At 39.0% G+C, this 19,342-nt stretch overlaps 1 protein-coding gene across 2 annotated transcripts in view; it reads left to right on the forward strand.

Moving 5' to 3' along the window:
* Positions 1–19,342, forward strand: part of TBL1X (transducin beta like 1 X-linked) — a 195,542-nt gene continuing 176,200 nt past the window's right edge. For both annotated transcript variants that reach the window (XM_072994387.2, XM_078390371.1), the window contains exon 1: positions 1–19,342. This exon is cut by the window's right edge and continues 11,860 nt beyond it. The gene's annotated coding sequence lies outside the window, so the exon portion shown is untranslated.

Here is a 19,342-nt window from a genome sequence, read left to right on the forward strand (position 1 = left end):
TGGGAATGTATTAAGATAAATGGAAATTGCTCTTTTCCTTTAGTCTTTTGTCACAGCTGTAGAGTTGTCTGTCCATAATTTGCCTCATAGGAGTACTCTCACTTAACTTCATTCTGTTTACGGAAAGTCACGGTCTTTGTACAGTAGTTGATTATAATATCCATTTTTATATGCTTATTTTTTAAAAAGGAGGAAATCCTGACCGTTGCCACTAGCATTTGCATTCTGTTTTTGTTCTGTTTTGTGGTATATATTTGCTTTTAACCCAGAGTTAAGTAACCAAATGGAATTTTGAAAAGGGTTTGCCAAGCATTAACATATAATGAATGAACTCAAACTAAATCTAGTAGAAACTCTGCTAAGAACCAGACTTCCACACTGCACATTAAATGCAACTCTATTAAATGGTATCAAGAGCAGTTTCCTTTTGCAGCAAACAACATTATGTAGATCAGTGGTTCCTAACCTTGGGTTCCCAGATTCAGCCACTGGTGGAAAAGGTAAACCCAACTTTGCCGCTACCTAGGGCAGACTCATTAAATTAGACAACTTAGTTATGAATAAGACCTCTTGATTTAACTGGGTTTATTCTAGGATAGCACTAACCCTGAATTTAACTTTGAGCTCCTATACATTCAGGCCCCAATCTGGGTCCCTTGAGTATACATATCAAAAGAACCAGAAATACACAGCCACACATCTAACATGACATTTAATTTGGCTCATTTTTCTTGCCTAATGTCTTCCATTTTCAGGGCATGTCTCAGAAGCTGAACCTTTAGGATGTGTTAAGCTCTGATCAGGTTACATATAAATTCGTTTATGTACTAAAATATAGAAATAATTATGAACTGCATTGCATGACACTTATTCTTTTTGGCAAGCGAGCCAATACACAAGTGTTTTTTTATTGGATGAATACATAATAAAAGTTATACTGCTCACTCTCTCTGTGTGTATGCCCACCTAATTATCTGAAATCACATCTAACAATATATTATGTTTGTAATAAGTATAATTTGTAATTTAAAGATCTACAGTATAAATCTTATAATTTGAATAATGGCTATTGCATCTTTCATACCGAAACTGGTAATAAGAACAAAACAAGTATATTCAGAATTAGTAGTCAGGATGTCAGTCTAGTACAAAAGTGCATCATTAAATAATTTCCTCCTCTTTTAACCATTCTCATGGGAAGATAATAGAGGATAGATCTAATTTTACCAACAACAACAACAAGAAAGAAAGAAAGAAAGAAAGAAAGAAAGAAAGAAAGAAAGAAAGAAAGAAAGAAAGAAAGAAAGAAAGAAAGAAAGAAAGAAAGAAAAAGAAAAATCAATAAAGCCTCACAAGACATCTGCTACTTATAACAACCAAGCCAGCTTCTAACACATTGTTGTAAACCAAGATTTTTACCTCTCAATTATTCCATATAAATATATCAGAAACTTCTCAAGCAGCAATTTAATCTTTTGTGTTTAGACTCATGATCCACAGTCATGTATTTAAAATGTGGTATAGCAATTCTTTCTAAAAGCTTTTAGATTTTGCATTTGAATCTTTCTGTGAAAAATACTGATATTTATGACTATTTTTTCTCATTTAAGACAACAAAACAATTGGTATTTCTCATGAAAATTATGAACTCCATGTCCACAAAAACACATATAAACACCTATACAAAAATTTGGCATACAGTTTATTTCATTGCATTGGAAATGGATTATATTATAGTAGCCAATCTGGAATGAATATATATGTATATGTATGTGTGTGTATATGTATATATATAACAAGTATTTGTTTATTTATATTTTATTTATATTTAAAATACTTATTTTATTTATATATAAAATACTTAAACAGACTAAATTTTTACCTTAAAATTCACCATAACCTGATGTAAACAAAATCAGATGTGAGTCATAATCATTATGGCAAGTGTTTTTAAATCCCTACCAGTGGGATATTTTTCTAGATGTTTTAGCATGGCAACAATGCTCCTTATCTATCCTAGACTTATTTAGAATGAAATGATACGTCTATAATGTAATCCAATATTAAAAAGTGTTTTCATTAAGGCAGTTTTCAAAATGATGAAACAAACTGAAGTGGCTAATTCTTTTTGTTCATGTGCCCCCTGCCCCCCTGAATGCAACAAGGATGTTGGTACGTCTTTGAGTCTCAGTCCTAAATCCTAGTCTTTGGTACCAAGTTCATATTAAAAACAAGCATTTTCCCTGAAAAAAAGGGAGGGGTGGGTTCCAAGTCAGGAGTCGAGTCTGAGTCATTGAAAAAAAGAATGAGTCAAGTCTAAGTCAAGTCACCTCTGTGACTTAAGTCCACGTTGCCACCGAGTTCCATGACTCAAGTCAAACATCATGGAAGCCAGTCTTGCAGGCCAAGGATGACATTTCGAGAACCTTTGCATTAAAGGAGGCAATCTGACCTTCCACTTGTTTCTTGACTTGAAAAATACAATCTCACATTAAGCTGTGTTCCCAAGTAGTTATACTTTGGATTTGAGTGATGAAGAATAGAAATTCAACATTCTTCTTTGGTTCAGAGAAATTGCTTAGGTTTCATTGAGAAAGAGGTTAAGGCAATACTTAACAATTCCCTTTTCCCCCTTGGAGAATACAGCACCATTTCTCAAGCTATTTCAATGGCTGTTCTAGTTCTGCAGAGGAGAAAGGGGGTCAGAAAGGGGTGGTGGGAGGATAAGTGCATGAAATGAACTTTCTGTCTCAATTGGGCTCGTTGGAACCTTTCCTGTCCCTTTCTGTGAAGAGAAGGCAACCACTGAATCCAAAGGTATGTCTCCAGTGTTTATGGTGATTAATATAGTGCTGAAAAGTAGTTCAGACCATTACAAGTAAAGTACCCTGAAGACATTTGGCTTATCCTGTATTCCCAACATTTGAGTCTCTAAGTCCCATTGATAAAACATTTAATAGTTCCATGGGAAAAGAACTTTCCTGGACAAATTCCTCCATAAAAATTATACATATTCTTTTGGGAGAAGGTGGTTCAGTTGCCTTCAGCTTGACCCACCTCATAGCTTGCTGTGAGGATAAAGTGGAGTGACAAACAGCCATGAGGTCACTTGAGGAAACACATATGTGTAACCAATACATGAATATATATGTGCTAAGGGAATGCTCTGAGATCTATATGCTAAGGCCAAATAGTCTTTAAATACAGGAGAATACAAGACAGGACAACTTTTCAAAAAGACTGTCATGTCAGTCTGTCCCAGCGTGTGTAACAAAATCAAACAAACAGGGAGTCTTCTGGCATCTTCAGATGGTTTCCATGCTAGCTTTAATTTGTGGATCTATTTTATATTACATGGTAGCTTTGACTTAGAAAGATACAGCATGGAATGACAACACCAAGCTTCTGGATACTGAGAAATCATTGCTCAGTATTTAAAGTCAATGTGGCAATGGCCATAGAGCCTTTATCATCTGAGGACAGAAAGGTGATGCTGCAGTGAAATTTTAAAAAAGCTAAGTTCAGCAGAATATGTTGAACCCCCATAATCAGCAGAATGGTGCACTTGCTTACATCTGAGAAGTTTGAGCTGATTCAAGCAAACTTGCTGATCTATGCCCCTCTGCAGAAAAACATTGGCTTCTTTTAATCAGCTGTACCTTTACACCCTGGTAATTTGGAAGGTAGACTGCTGAGATATATCCAGATAACACAAGAGAATGCAAAATACATTCAAACTGCTCTGCAAGCAAAGGGACATGTTTTATCATTCTGAATATCCTCTGCTGGTTTCATTACGTAGTGTTTATTTATAGCTTTTCTTTGTATGAGGATATTTTTGGATGTAGGCTTTCAGCCATGTGAAATCATTACTTTCTTTAGAGTCTAGGCATTTGGGTAATTATAAAATGGAATTAGAACAGACTCATCTACTACTGTTCAATTTCCATGAAACTGCCAACTTTTTCAAATGGATTATACTCTTGGCATGTGGATGTGTGGGTACTGGTTTTAAGGTGGACCTCAACTATAGAAATTGTGTGATTAACAGCAAATACAAAATGACTTTAAATACAGCCATGCTCTAACACAATACTATACAATAAAAACAAGACCAGCCATTTATTTTTCAATTATATTTACCATGCTGCATTTTCCTTGAAGACCTAAAAGCAGTGTACATAGTTTTCCTCCTACCGATTTTATCTTTTCAATTATGCCATAATGGTATGTCAGGCAGCAAGAGAGAGAGAAAATGAGAGGGACTCATCCAAACCCAAGTAGTGAGTCTCACGGTTCAGTGTGAAGTAGAATCCCATCTCACAACCTAAGGGTGTGACTACACTTTGCTGTGATTTGATTTCCAGCCTGTAATACATTTGAAATCACAATTAGGACTCACACAGGAGCTGTGGATTGACTCGGGAGTTCACAGTTCATACTGGATGCAATGTGAGTCATATTTCAGCCCACAGCCTTCCTTATTTCCATATGTAACCAGAGATGAGGTAATTCTTGAATGTGTTACCTGAAAGTAAGGGAAACGAGCAATAGATGGGTGATGGGAAGGGGTGATTCTGTATGGAATCATTCTGAGTTTGCAAAATTGCTGCTCAGACTTCTGATGTTCTCTATTCTGAGACTGAATTACTTTTCCATTTTAATTTTTTATTTATTTGATTTATTTATTTCTAACATTTATATACTGCCCCATTAGTGCACTGCACAATTCTGGGCAGCATACATGAAAAACAAAACAAAGGGGCATAATGCCACAGTCAAACATAATGAAACCAAAAGATAGCAAGCTAAAATAGACAAGGCGTTAAACCCAGATTATGCAGTGAGATGGAGCAGCTATGCAAGGTGAGCAAGTTCAAAATAGGCTGCCACCAAAGGCTTGTTGGAAGAGATGAATCTTAGCAACCTCTTAAAATTCAGGAGGAAGGAAGCTAGGTGTAGCTCTATTGGGAGATGGTTCCAAAGAATTGGTGCCACTACTGAGAAGGCCTGGCTTCTTGTTGGAGATTTTCTGGTTTCCTTTGGCATGACCACTTGAAGGATCATAGCTTGAGAGGATTTGGTTGTGCAAACAGATGATATTGAGGAGAGGTACTCCAACAAGTAACATGAACCCAAAATATGAAGAGCTTTGTAAGTGAACTCTTGAACTTGATCCAGGATGCAACCAGGAATCAGTGTGGGTGAGCCAGGACAATGGATATGTGATCAAATCTGTTCACACCTGCCATGAGCTTGGCCACTGCATTCTGGACAAGCTGTAGTCTATGGGTCAACCTCAAGGGAAGCCCCAAATAGAGGATGTTGCAGTAGTCAATCATTTTATAGAAAGGTTTTTCAGAAATGCAGTAGTTTGAAGCTTTAAATGAGAAAGCAGTTTCACAGCAAACCATAATCACAGTGTCTTGCTTTTTCATATCCCTCCCCATTGTCCTGAACATCATGCCCCAACATCATGGAAAATCACCTACATCTACCCCCTGTCTTTACCAGAATGTATCATAACTATCCACATAGGGGAAAAGTCTGTTTGAATTGATTTGCCTGAAAAAGATAGAAGCCCCCCAGTGGCAGAGGAAAAAAAGCTGCTTTGGAAGCAAAAAAGAGCTGGACTGATTTGATTCAGCCTTTGGGCCATGCAGTTAGTTAAAAAAAACATTTCCAATTCACCCATTTAATAAATGGAGCAAATCCAGCAGTATTTCATCATTTAGTCACACTCTAATACTCTCAAGACCACGCCACATAATTCCATATACTGTATATCTATGAGAAATAAATCTATTGCATTCAGTGTGACTAACTCTCACTTACCTATGTACAGGGTATCAGGCAGATTTAAGTGGGTGCTCTATTTATAACAGTAAACCTTTCTATGGCCATACTGGCTAGCAGTTCCGGGTGTTATAGTTCAGAAAACTAATTGTTGAAATCCTGTTGTAGGGTTTTGCAAACAGTATAACTTTTAGATGCATACTGCCATAAGTTAAGAAATCTCTAATTGCAGCACAATGGTCTGACTTAATATGCAACAGATAATGTCTACAGAGGTTTCTTAATTCTTCATTTCCAGACGTTATGCCATTTGAGTAACTCTGCAACAAGATTTCAGTAAAGGAGATACGAATGGAAATAGTCAGTACATAAATATGCATAGTGGAATGAATTAAAAACAGAATCCAGTTAAACAGTGTCAGGGTGAAAAACAAGTCATCTCTAAACAAGAAGGCCTAAACCTGTTGACAGAAGGTCAACAGAAAGCGATGTAAAAGGCTCTCCTTGAAAGAAAACTTTAGTACAATTGCTAAGGAAGCCCTTCTTCATGTCCCTGTCAACATGCAGGCATTTTGCCAAGATTGAAGGTGCCTTTCCAACCTAGGGCTGCCCCCAAATCATTTAACTGCCTGAACACCATATGACACAGTCACTCACACCTATCCCCCAAACTGGAATACATAGTAGCCAAAGCTGGCTATCTTTCAGTATTTTGGCCCATGAAGTGTTTTTGCTTGTCCTTTACAGTGAAAATGGAACAAAGATTTATTGTAATCACTAGCATACCTATCTTTTCAAGACACCCTAAAGCCAAAGCTCAAGGTGGCTGCCTCACTCTGCTTAATGCTGAAGCTGGCCCTCCTCCCCCACAAGAAAGTTAGATAAAATTTCAGTGAGTATGGGGGATATTGCCATTGCTCTTTGAAAGGCAATCATTTAATCATTGTATGATTAAAGAAAAGGGACACATTGAATAGCACTCAGATGCTACAAATGAGCTGTGAAAATGTAACGGTGAAAAAGAAAACAACATTACACTTGTAAGGGGCATTCTTCCCATCATGTGGGAAACTGACCTCAGAAATTTTCTCAGTCCCCTCTCTTATGTGCCTAAGGTCCCCTAGGATTGCAGGGGGAAGGATGTTTGACCCCTCCCAACTTTGCTCATGGAAGATGCTTCCATGGGTGGAAGCACACCATGGGATTCTAGCTAATCTGCTTTATAACTATAGTCACTCTAGATCAGAGGTTGACAGAACCCCTGCTTTTGACTACACTGACCATGATGCCTGGAGTATTCACAGAGGTGTAGTTAAAAAAATGCAACTTCACCAAAGTCTTTCCACATTTTTCCTGTTCTTTTTTAGTTATCTGAACGCATATCAATTGCCCTTCAATTTCAGTGAACAGTTTTATCATTAATCTAGGCTAAGAACAACTTTGACGCATTGCAATTTGGAAATCTCTAGGAACTTAACTTCTCAGAGTGGCTTACTCTTTTCTGAAAAGGGTGGGATTGCCACACACAACCCTGAGTGATCATTGACCTCTCTGCCATTCCATACAAACCAGTAAAGAAAGCACAGCAATACGGCTGGTGAAAGTTAACCATTAATTAACGTTTCCCTTGATAACACTGAAAAACACTCTGTAGCCTAGCAGCTTCTGCAGAGGTGGAATGTTAAAATGGTTCCAAACCAAATAGGGAGTATAGGAGTCAAGAGTTTTATATTGATTTATAGTCTGACTTGTTCTGAGTGCCAGCTCACATTTCACTTTTGAGGCCATGAAATCCTTGCATATTGTGAATATACCACTTTGTTTTCACACATAGCACCCTGTGAAGGAGAGAAGGGCAGACAAATCGATGTCTATCCCCACACACACTTTACAGTCTCTAGAGCAGTGGTCCCCAATCTTGGGCCTCCATATGTTCTTGGACTACAACTCCCAGAAGCCTTCACCATCACCGCCGCTGGCCAGGATTTCTGGGAGTTGAAGTCCAAGAACATCTGGAGGCCCAAAGTTGGGGACCACTGCTCTAGAGCATGGGAAGGGCAGAGGCATATTACTGCAGATTTTAACATGAACTTTGCTTCCACTGAATTTTACATTACTGTATTTTATTTTGAAAGGCAAAGTTGTTTCCTCCTGCTGTGCTGCCACATATTAACAAATCCTGGGTCTGGCCTCCCATTCTGATTATTTCCCTTTTTCTCACATGTCTTTCCTTCCCCAAACATTAACTAATTTGCTTTAAAATGTACATCATCCCTAATTCATTTTGCAACAGTTTTGGAAGTGTTAAATTGATCTGGACCAAGAAAATCAGAGTATTAATTGTTCCAGTGGCCAATAAAATAAATAAATAAATAAATAAATAAATAAATAAATAAATAAATAAATAAAGAAATAAAGAAAGAAAGAAAGAAAGAAAGAAAGAAAGAAAGAAAGAAAGAAAGAAGGTGGTGTCAGTAGTCCGCGCCGCCTTTTTCCACTTATGACGGATTGCATGGCTGTGGCCCTATCTCAACACGGGGGCACTCACTACCTTGGGTGCATGCCCTCGTAATCTCAAAATTAGACCACAGTAATGCGCTCTACGTGGGGCTGCCTTTGAGGCTGATGAGGAAACTTCAGGTGGTGCAGAATGTAGCAGCCAGACTCCTCAGTGGAGTGAGAGAATACCAGCATATTTCTCCTACTCTGGCCATGCTGCACTGGCTGCCCAGTCGTTTCTGCTTTAATGCTTACTTATAAGGCCCTAAACGGTTTAGGACCTCGATATTTGGCGGAACGCCTGCTCCCACCAAGATCTACCCAGATCACCTATGCAAGCCAGGAGGTGAGGCTGAGGAGCCGGACACCAAGAGAGGCCCAGAAGGAAAAGACACGAAACCGGGCCTTCTTGGCAGTGGCTCCTTGCCTCTGGAACAATTTCCCTCCTGAGATTTGTGAGGCCCCCACTCTGGGCACTTTTAAAAGTCAATTAGAAACATGGCTGTACATGGCCTTCCCTCCAGCTAATATCTGATTTTTCTTTTTATTCTCCCTTTATTTATTTTCTATTCTATCTTTGTATTGTATTTGTTATAGTATGATTTATATATTATTTTATTGTTTATATTATATTGGAAGGCCAGATGGGTGGGTATAAATCAAATCAATCAATCAATCAAACAAACAAACAAACAAACAAATAAATAAATTAGAAAGAAAGAAAGAAAGAAAGAAAGAAAGAAAGAAAGAAAGAAAGAAAGAAAGAAAGAAAGAAAGAAAAATCCTGTGTTTTTCTTCCATTTAATTATATTTCTTTGCACCAAGCTGCAAATTCTGTCAGCAACTGGGACACACTTATGTCAGCCCTTGGCACTCGCAACCAGACCAATGCTGACCTATTTTTTCAGATGGAGAAGTGTTTTACAATTACTCTTGTTGTTTAGATGCTACCACTGAAAATAATCCGGGAATTTTCTACCAACCTAGGCACCCCGAATTTTTCTCTAGAACATTCTCCTGCAACCATCAATAATACAGATGTGTAAGCAATGTCAATCAATTCCCAGAGCTATTTTTTAATTACTTAGTTACCTCACAAAGAGAAGTTCTTTTCCTATTGCATAACAGACTGATTCTAGAGTCACACACTATTACATATTTTTCTCCATTTTTCCAAACCAGCTATAGTATCTATAGCTGTGGTGGAAGATCAGGGAAGGGCATTTTAAGAGCAGGAATTTGGTCATGCTGGATGCTGTTGTCTAAAAAGTAACTTTTCCAAGAACCAGAACTGACTCAGTATAAGGCAGGTTTATGTATGTGCAATTTTTAAAAAATGTTTGTTTACTGTTAATGATTTTCTAATGACAGAACTGAACAGGGAGTGATTCTTTGAAGCTGCGGATGGTGATCAAATAGCTGAAATCTCAGTTGGTCTCCTAATTTGGAAAAGACAAAGGTTTTAGGAAGGAAAAGACTGTCTGCTCATTAACACATATACACAGGCTCAGTTGAGTTTCTGCTCTTTATTCTTCTGTCTTGTCGCAGTCCTGGCTACCTATGCAATCCTTTTGGGCAAAGACCATAAATATCATCTGAGCAGAATATGGAGAGGTTACTTCTGGATCTGTTGTTGTTGTTGCTCTGTGCCCTCAAGTTGGAACTGACCTATAGCAACCCTAATAGAGCTTTCAAGGTACATGAGATATTTGAGGAATGTTTTTATCAGTTCCACATGGCCGGTGAGCTTCCACAGATGAGCAAGGAATCAAATGCAGGTCTGTGGAATACTAGTCTGTCACTCTATCCACTACATCACATTGGGTATTCTGAGATCTACAGCTCTCAAAATCCCCCAGCCCACTCTGCCAAATAATTTCCAAATTCCTTTTTTTAAAAAAGAGTTCATTTTGAAGTTTAGGAAGAAAAACTTTTTTCTTCTGAGGGAATGATTCAGAGTTCTTCCAAATGGAGCATTTTTGATCATCCTAAAAGCATGGCTTATTTTCAGAGTTCCTTTGTAGTGGCAGCAGAATTTAGCTGTTTCCACTTTCAGGTGGTGTCTGTGGTGAAAACCGCTGGTCAGAAGCTTTCAATCACCACTCAGGAAGGAGGGAAGGTCCATCAGATAAGCTCCGGCAGAGAAGTGGATTTTGTAAGGATTTTTAGAGACCAATGGCCTTTTGAAAAGAATAAAAGTTGGTTTTAAACAACAGGTTTGGGTGCCAACCCCAGTTAAGCAGAAAGGAGAAAGCCAATGCTTGTCTGAGATAGCTTTCAGTCATATACCCTAGTATGATTTTTCAGGATGCTTATAATATAAACCCTCCCCCAAAAATAAGCCCTAGTTAAGTAAAACCCCGCCCTCCACCATTGTGCAGCAACCAGAAGATGACATGAATATAAAACAAAACATCCCCTGAAAATAAGCCCTAATGCATTTTTGGAGCAAAAATTAATATAAAACCCTGTCTTATTTTCGGGGAAACATGGTATTTCCCCTCATTTCTTTAGCAGCTATACAGTCAATAGTGAAAGAATGAAGACTGAGATCTTCACAGGCAGGAGGAGCTGCAGTAAATCTATCTATCTGCCAAGCCCAGCCTCTCAAGCTCTGACCTAGATCTTTTTATTCTTACAACTATATAGTTTTTCTAGAAAAAACATCCCCAGATTTTCAAATTTGATGGAAATGCAGTAAAAAATGAAGTTGGAATACATCTACTTAATTCTACTTAAAACAGATTTGTCTTATTTCATATTTATAGCAAGCTAGATGTACAAAGTACTTTACTGACTTATCGGTTCTCTCTGTGTGAAAGACACTGAAGCTACCAATTCAAAACAAAAGCAGAAGTTGAATCAACACAGAAACTGCTTTGTCAAAATGGAAATTTTAACTTAGATTGTATGGTCTGGACATGAATCAGTTCAGAATGGAAATATGTGTGTCTAGCTTGTAGTGCAAACTTACTGTCAGAATGTTACATGTTAGACATTTATGTACAAGACATTTGGAGCCAGAACTAGTAAACAGCTGATGAAATGTTAGAGCTGTTTGTGGACTTTATAACTTCAAACTCTACGGGTGTTTTCAGAAGTTGGACCCATTGTGCTACCCAGTAATTGCTTTTTCCATAACAAGATGCAAAAATAATTTCTATTAATACAATTTGGAGCTTATGACACTTCAAAGTATAACCTATTGGATTCGCCTTCCCTACTAGGTATCAGAATAGGCTGGACAGTTCAAGGGTTTAGGTATCTGGCTGTGGAGCCAGAGGGTGGGAGTTTGGTTTTCCACTCTGCCTCCTAGGAGTAGAGGCAGCCTGTATGACAAGCTACACAGTCCCAGGGTGCCCCCAGAAGAAGGGAATAGTAAACCACTTCTGAGTCTTCTCTGGCTTGAAAAGGGTCACCATAAATCAGAAATGGCTTGTTGGCAAATGATTAGTATTATTAGGAGTAGATATCATGTGATGTAGCCATGCAGGCAAGTAAGCGGTATTTTAGCCAAGCAGCTACTTTTCAAGCAATATTTTGTTTTAAATCAATTTTTAATTTGCTTATTTATTTAAGTACAGATATTTTCTTGTGCTGTAAAAATATTTTAAACTTAGAAAGTTTTAAAGTTCTTACGTTATTGAAAGTAAACAAACACAATGCTAAAATGGAACAGAAACCTCAAAGGTTTATATAGCCCCCCCTGGGAAGGCAGAGATTTGGGTTTTTCTAGGACCCAGCAGCACCTTAACCCTGCTCAGGAAATAAATACTGAAACGTTTTTTAAAATGTGAGTACATTGGATTTTGTTCACCATCTTCAGTTTCCTTTTGTCAGAAGATTTTTTTTAAAAAAAATAAGGAAAATGTAGTGGAAAATAAAGATGTATTAGATGTTCCAAAGCTAACTAATAAGGATTTTAATGAGTGCAATTCAATGGAATATTTCTATGTATTTGCGAAGACTTTCACGGCCAGGATCTAATGGTTGTTGTGGGTTTTTTGGGCTCTTTGGCCGTGTTCTGAAGGTTGCTCTAGACCAGCAGTTGTAAGTTCGAATCCACACGACGGAATGAGCACCCGTCGCCTGTCCCAGCTCCCGCCAACCTAGTGGTTCGAAAGCATGCAAATGCGAGTAGATAAATAGGGACCACCTTGGTGGGAAGGTAAACAGCGTTCCGTGTCTAAATCACACTGGCCATGTGACCACGGAAAGATTGTCTTCGGACAAATGCTGGCTCTATGGCTTGAAGAGCGGGATGAGCGCCGCCCCCTAGAGTTGGACACGACTGGACAAAAAAATTGTCAAAGGGAACCTTTACCTTTACCTTTACCTGAATATTTCTAGTCTGAAAGTTCAAATCTAAATTTTATGATGCATTGAATCTTTGTAGCTATACTTTGAAATGGTGCACCTACTATATATCAATGACTTGACTTGCTTCTTATAATGTCAAGAGAAGCTTAATTATCTTTGATAATTAAGGTACAGTAAGTGACAGATTGTACACATGCTGAACGTAACTACTAGTCAACTACAAGGGGGACCTGTATAAACCTTTGAGGTTTCTGTTCCATTTCTCAAACAGTATCTGCACAAAGTAGAAATTCTCAGATGGAAGAGTGTTTGCCAAGAAAGTTCAACACCATTTGCACACTTGCCCAGACATTTTAACTTAAGTAATAGATCCCACAAGCCCATACCATTAGGGCACACCTGGGCACCCAGACTGGAAGGAAAGCACCTTTAGCCATCCTTCCAGTTCCTCAGAACTGGAAACAAACATCCTCAGGTGTCAGATCCCTTAGCTGTATGTCCTCCTGCCATATTACTCTATGGCATTAATGTGAATGCTAACATACACCAATATAATTGCCAGTACTGTATCTCAGTAACTGGCCCCATCACCTCCTGGCAAATAGAAGGGGAAAATATGGAGGCAGTGACAGATTTTACCTGGGCTCCATGATCACTGCAGATGGCAACAGCAGCCATGAAATTAAAATACGCCTGCTTCTTGGGAGGAAAGTGATGACAAACCTAGACAGCATCTTAAAAAGCAGACATCGCCTTGCCGACAAAGGTCCGCATTGTCAAAGCTATGGTTTCCAGTAGTGATGTATGGAAGTGAGAGCTGGACCATAAAGAAGGTTGACCTCCAAAGAATTGATGATTTTGAATTGTGGTGCTGGAGGAGACTCTTGAGAGTCCCCTGGACTGCAAAGAGAACAAATCAATCTATTTTGAAAGAAATCATCCCTGAGTGCTCACTGGAAGGACAGATCCTAAAGCTTCAACACTTTGGCCATCTCATGAGAAGAGAAGACTCCCTGGAAAAGAACCTGATGTTGGGAAAGTGTGAAGGCAAGAGGAGAAGGGGACAACAGAGGATGACATGGTTGGACAGTGTCCAACATGAATTTGACCAAACTCTGGGAGGCAGTGGAAGACAGGAGGGCCTGGTGTGCTCTGGTCCATGGGGTCACGAAGAGTCGGACACGACTTAACAACTAAACAACAACAAAACAACAATGTATTTCAGTAACCACTCCATCCAAAGCATCTCCCCTTATTCTCATTGGGACAATTCAAAGCTAGGAATCGCCACACCATCTCCCTCATACTGCTAAAGAATAAAAGTTTAATAGTCCACTGATATGTCAAGGTCCTTTGAGCAAGGGTTATAGCTTCCTAGTAGAGCATATATTTTCCATATATTGGTTGTTGTGGGTTTTTCGGGCTCTTTGGCCGTGTTCTAAAGGTTGTTCTTCCTGACGTTTCACCAGTCTCTGTGGCTGGCGTCTTCAGGGGACAGGAGTAGCAACTCTGTCCATGCTCTATTAGAGTTAGAGTTCCTACTCCTGTCCTCTGAAGATGCCGGCCACAGAGACTGGCGAAACGTCAGGAAGAACAACCTTCAGAACACGGCCAAAGAGCCTGAAAAACCCACAACAGCCATCAGATCCCAGCCGTGAAAGACTTTGAGAATACATTTCCATGTATTGTCAGCAAGAGCAGCAGCAGCTACATTTATATCCTTCCTTCCCTCCAGTGTGCTCAAGGCAATGTGTATAGCTCTCCCTCTCCCAATTTTACCTTCATAGGAGCCCTGCTAGCTAAGTCAGGCTAAGGAATAAAGACTGTCCTAATTAAGTCCCCCAGTGAGTTTGATGGGGCCTAGAACCTGGATCTTTCAAGTCCCACTAATTAATGTGCCAAAGTTACCAAGTTCTATTTCCGGCATCTCCAGGTAGGTCAGCCAAAATCTAAATCCTTTGAATGCCACTGCCAATCAATGTGTGTAACTGAAGATGGTACAGTGCAATGTTTCTAGAAGTGAAGGATTAGCCAGCTGCATGCCATTGCTTTGGGACACCTGAGTATACTTGCAACATTTTCTGCTTCTCTACCTCAACATCTCACCAATTAGCAGTAATCAGCCATGGCATGCTATACAAAACTTATGAGACTGCCAATGGGATTTTGGCTTCAGAAGAGGGAACGGTATAGTACAGAAATTAGTGTTTCTCCACTCTTCTTCTGATACTTTACAATTCATCAGCTACTGATTTTATGTTATTTTAAAATTTATACGGCCTGCAAAGGCATTCTTCCCAGGAAACATTTTTTTAATTAGGTTGACAGTTCGTCTTTCAATAACAACAGCAACAACAAAACTACAGCTACTGCCCATACTGTGCTATTTATTTGATATGTGATATGATGGAAAGAGGGCAACATCAATTCTTCCCTGAGTCATATGGCTTTGCTTAAGTCCATAGCACATGCTCCAAAGAGGAGGGAAATGCTTTGGAGTTTTCATAAAGAATCAAATCTTTGCTTGACATCCTTCTTCCGTTTGGAGCATGATGACAGGGATGCTGCTGGTTATACTGCAGTATTGTTTGAATGAGTTGTCTGTTTAGAAAATGTTTTCAATTCTTGCGCCACAGAGGCAAAATTAATATAAAAACTGCTATGATAAATACAGAAAACTATTTGACTAGTTCAATTTGCCTTACAGTAAAAGGGCAACGGCCTGACATATGTTGGCTACAGAAAGCTGCCCTTGTCACCACAGACCACAGGTGCACTCAGTCTGAAAAATACACCTTTGTCTCTTTAATGAATATGAATGAACACTGGCAGCTTTTAGAACCTGGATGCTGGCTACAGTCAATACCAGGGGAAATCAGTGTGTGAACAGTAAAGGGAGAGTGCAAAAACATTTTCTCAAGAAGGAGCAATGTGGAGCAGTGAAACAGTTTTGTGTTTTTTAATTAAAAGCAATCCTCATGAGAGGAAAGCTAAAGAACAAATTGAAATGTAAAACAGGGACACTATTTGACCTGAGTTTAAAAGAAAAACAGAGAGCTTATCACTGTACAAAGAAAAGAGTGAATGGCAAATATTAGCAGTTTCTTTTTCACTCCCTGAATTTTTAGGAGTAACTCCTTCATCTTATACAGAAGTCGTTACATTGTGCAGAGGAACCTAGACATTTCTTCACAGATATTTAAGACCAATTGAAGATGTTTTCAGAACAGAAAGTTTAGAACCTCCACTTTCAAGGAGAGCTAATAAACTGCAGAGTCAGAGAACGAGACGTGAAGTGAAGTTCTCATTGCATTCCAGTCATGAACTCACTCGGTAGTTGCTATGTGATTCTACATCAAACTCATCCCTATAGTTTGGAGAAATAGCAGGTTGCTGCAGAGATTGTTGAGGTGATCAGCATGTCCATAGACTCAAAGTAACAATATCCTTGTTATTGTCTAACTGGTAGTGCTGAGCTTCATGTTATCGCTTTTAAATCTAGTAAATATTGGGTCAGATTTTAAGCTCCATGGGAGATCCTTCTTTCTTTTGCTATATACACAAGCACTGAGCTTTATTCACTACCCACTTAGTCAAGCAGAAATTCCCATTGCTTTGAATAGAAAATCTACAGCTCAGGCCACTGCTCACTGGAAATCATGCAATAACTGTAGAGGTGTTTCTTTCTGCAATGTCAACAGGATTGTGGCCACTGTCTTCACAGCGCTGTATCACAGAGTCAACATCATAAAAGAAAATGCTCTAAAGAGCTATCTCTGTCTTCGTACTTGCAAGTCTTCTCAAGTTAGTCACGTTCAGTAATCCCTTCTTCATCTTCATCTCAATTTATTCCAATGCAAAAGGGCAAGAATCGAAATAAAATTATTTTCATCAACTGTGAAAATCTCTAACGGGTGGTTTCACTTACAAGTTTCAATCTCAGATATTATTGAGACAAAGTCTAGAAAGAAATATCAAGTATAATTACTGTTACTTCACACTGACTTGAAATACTTTCAGGATAGTCAGATATTATAGATGTTGACTGTGTACAACTCAGTTTACACTCAAGAAGATGCCTGTGTTTGGATGGGAAAGAAGAGAGAGTCAGTTTCTGCAGGTTTCTTAAACTGTCATTTACCTTATTTGATGGGTGGTGACCTTCTTTTGACCTTAGATTGCTATTCTTAGTGTAGCTGACATCACTTTCTTCCTTCTTACATCGTGCCTTTGTTCTCTAAAGATGAAAGGGTAGCCATGGCGCCCGACATCTCCAACTTAGTAAGCTAGACCTAGGACTTCTATCACCTTTCCTAACTGAAGTGCATTTCTTCAATAAACACAAGGTTTCTTTCTTCCTTAGAAAGAAGTGTAGCTATGATTCATTTACAAAGAGGGGATTGTGCTTAAGTAATCATTCTGAGTTGAAAGGGCTGAGTCCTCAAGTTCACATTGCTCCTGTACCATTGTCCATTACTCTTCAGCATCATAGGTCTACTGAGCTTCATGGAACGTAAGCTAGAACTATACTAATGACATGCATGGGATTACCACTGTTCTGTATCCCTGTTCGTCTCTTGTACATAGTGTCTTGAGCAGATATTGGCAACCTGATGATTTCTAGATGGATTGGATTCCAACTCGCATGAGTTCCAGCCAGCATGGCAAATTATGAAGGACTGTAAAGGTTGTAATATTTGAAGGGTACCACATTGCCTATCCTTGATTATTTTTGCATTGTACATGACATGCAATTGTCAACCTGAGCACTGATCCATTCTTGTTTTGCCCTACATCTCTGGCTGTGATTATGAGGAAGAAAGGAGAAAACCACAGTGTAGGAACTTTTTTCTTGAAAAATACAGTAACAATGAGGATGACAAGGACAACAATAGCAAGGAAAGGCAAACATAATATTAATCTCTTATTTCCTACTCATGTCTTTTCCTGTCCAAACTGATAGGGCTCTATTCCCGTCACAGCCTATAAGGGCCTGACAGCCGTGGCCTTGGATCATTACTTTGGGATAGCCCGTTGTGACCAGAGACTCTCCTAACGTGGCTGCCTGCAGTGTGAGAGCATTAATTGCCCCTTCCGGTAAGAACTGAATATTTTGTAAATGATGTGTAGTGCCCCTTCCCTCCCCTCTCCCCATTTCAACAGAATAAATCTGTGAGGGAACACTGCATTTGTACAGTGATGACATATTTTTTTCTCAGTATTATTCTGCTCGTTGAGAAAGGCAGCTGTAACCTACATCTCAAAGACTCTAAACGCACATTTGCATCAACTCTCTTTGATTGCTGTGCTCAGCAGGGTATGTACAGCCAGCTTCAGCTTCACTTAATATTTTTGGATGATTTGGATGGATGGCTTTTAAAAAGGCAATCTTTGCCAGGCCACAGATCCTTCAAGTTTAGCAGCCCCTGTGTTTATTAAATGATTTCTTCTTCCATAACACTGTAATATTTTCCACAACGCACGACTTTTCCAAAACACCATCTAAGCTTCCCCTGTACTAAATGTTACAATATATTTTTCCCAGCATAGTGTATTTCTGATATATCTGGTGTATCATTAAACAGGGATTTATTTTCTCTTTCTCATTCACTGGATTTTTCCTTCTGTTTTCTTCAGCTCCAGAACAAATGTATGTTCTGTGACAAGGCAAAGGGCTACACAAGAGCTACTGTCCCATAACAGCTAAACATGCAATACCATGTACCTGTTGTTGTTGTTTAGTCGTTTAGTCATGTCCGACTCTTCATGATCCCATGGACCAGAGCATGCCAAGCCTCCTGTCTTCCCGAGAGAAACTTCCACAGGGTGTAATGGGACTTAATCCCAGCTAAATGTACTGCAGTCAAAGATTTTGAGTAGGATGGTTTCTGGAAAGCATCCTGCCTTTGCTTTGAAGTCACTACATGGCTTAAACAAGTCACTTTTATCTTGCCCCCAGTATATCACCACTACCCCACACTCATCTGTAATAGGAAGATAATAATATTAGCGTATTTTCTAGAGCTCTTGTAAGTATTTCCGAATGAGTGTTGAATAGTCATTGGTGCTATATTAAGGTTAACCACTGCTGTACTTGAAGCACTACGTGAGACCATCCCCTTATGATGAGCTGTTTGTGTGAAATGGCTTGCTACTTACTAATACAAACACTGTCAGTGTAGTGAAAAATTGTCAGATTAACATGGGGAGCCCTTTCATACAAATAGTTTCCCACTCACCCTATGTGGCTCCAGTTTTATCATTTTCAGGACCACAATTTACTTTTCTTTGATTTGTCCTTCATCTACCTGATGAAACAATCTGTTGTTGAGGAGATCAAGGCATTATACCCATTTTGACATCTGGGTGTTACAGACTAGCTCCAGATTTTGGTAAGCCCCCTAGCTGATTCCTCCCAGTATTGACATACAGTGGTGCCTCGACTTACGAACTTAATTGGTTCAGGAAGATGGTTGTAACTCAAAATGGTCATAAGTCAAAGCACCATTTCCCATTGGAATGCACTGAAATGCAATTAATCTGTTCCGGCTGAAGAAAAAAAATCACAAAAAAATCACTGCAAAACTGGTCGGAAACGTGATTAATCTCTTCCAGCTGAAGGGGAGGGAAAAAAGAAAAGCAATCAACTGTGCAAGACCCATTGCAAATGCAAACAAGACAAAGCAAAAAGCAATCAAGTGTGCAAGACCTAATGCAAAGAAAACAA

The sequence above is a fragment of the Pogona vitticeps genome, chromosome 3, assembly GCF_051106095.1.
Source record: "Pogona vitticeps strain Pit_001003342236 chromosome 3, PviZW2.1, whole genome shotgun sequence".
Lineage (NCBI taxonomy): Eukaryota > Metazoa > Chordata > Lepidosauria > Squamata > Agamidae > Pogona > Pogona vitticeps.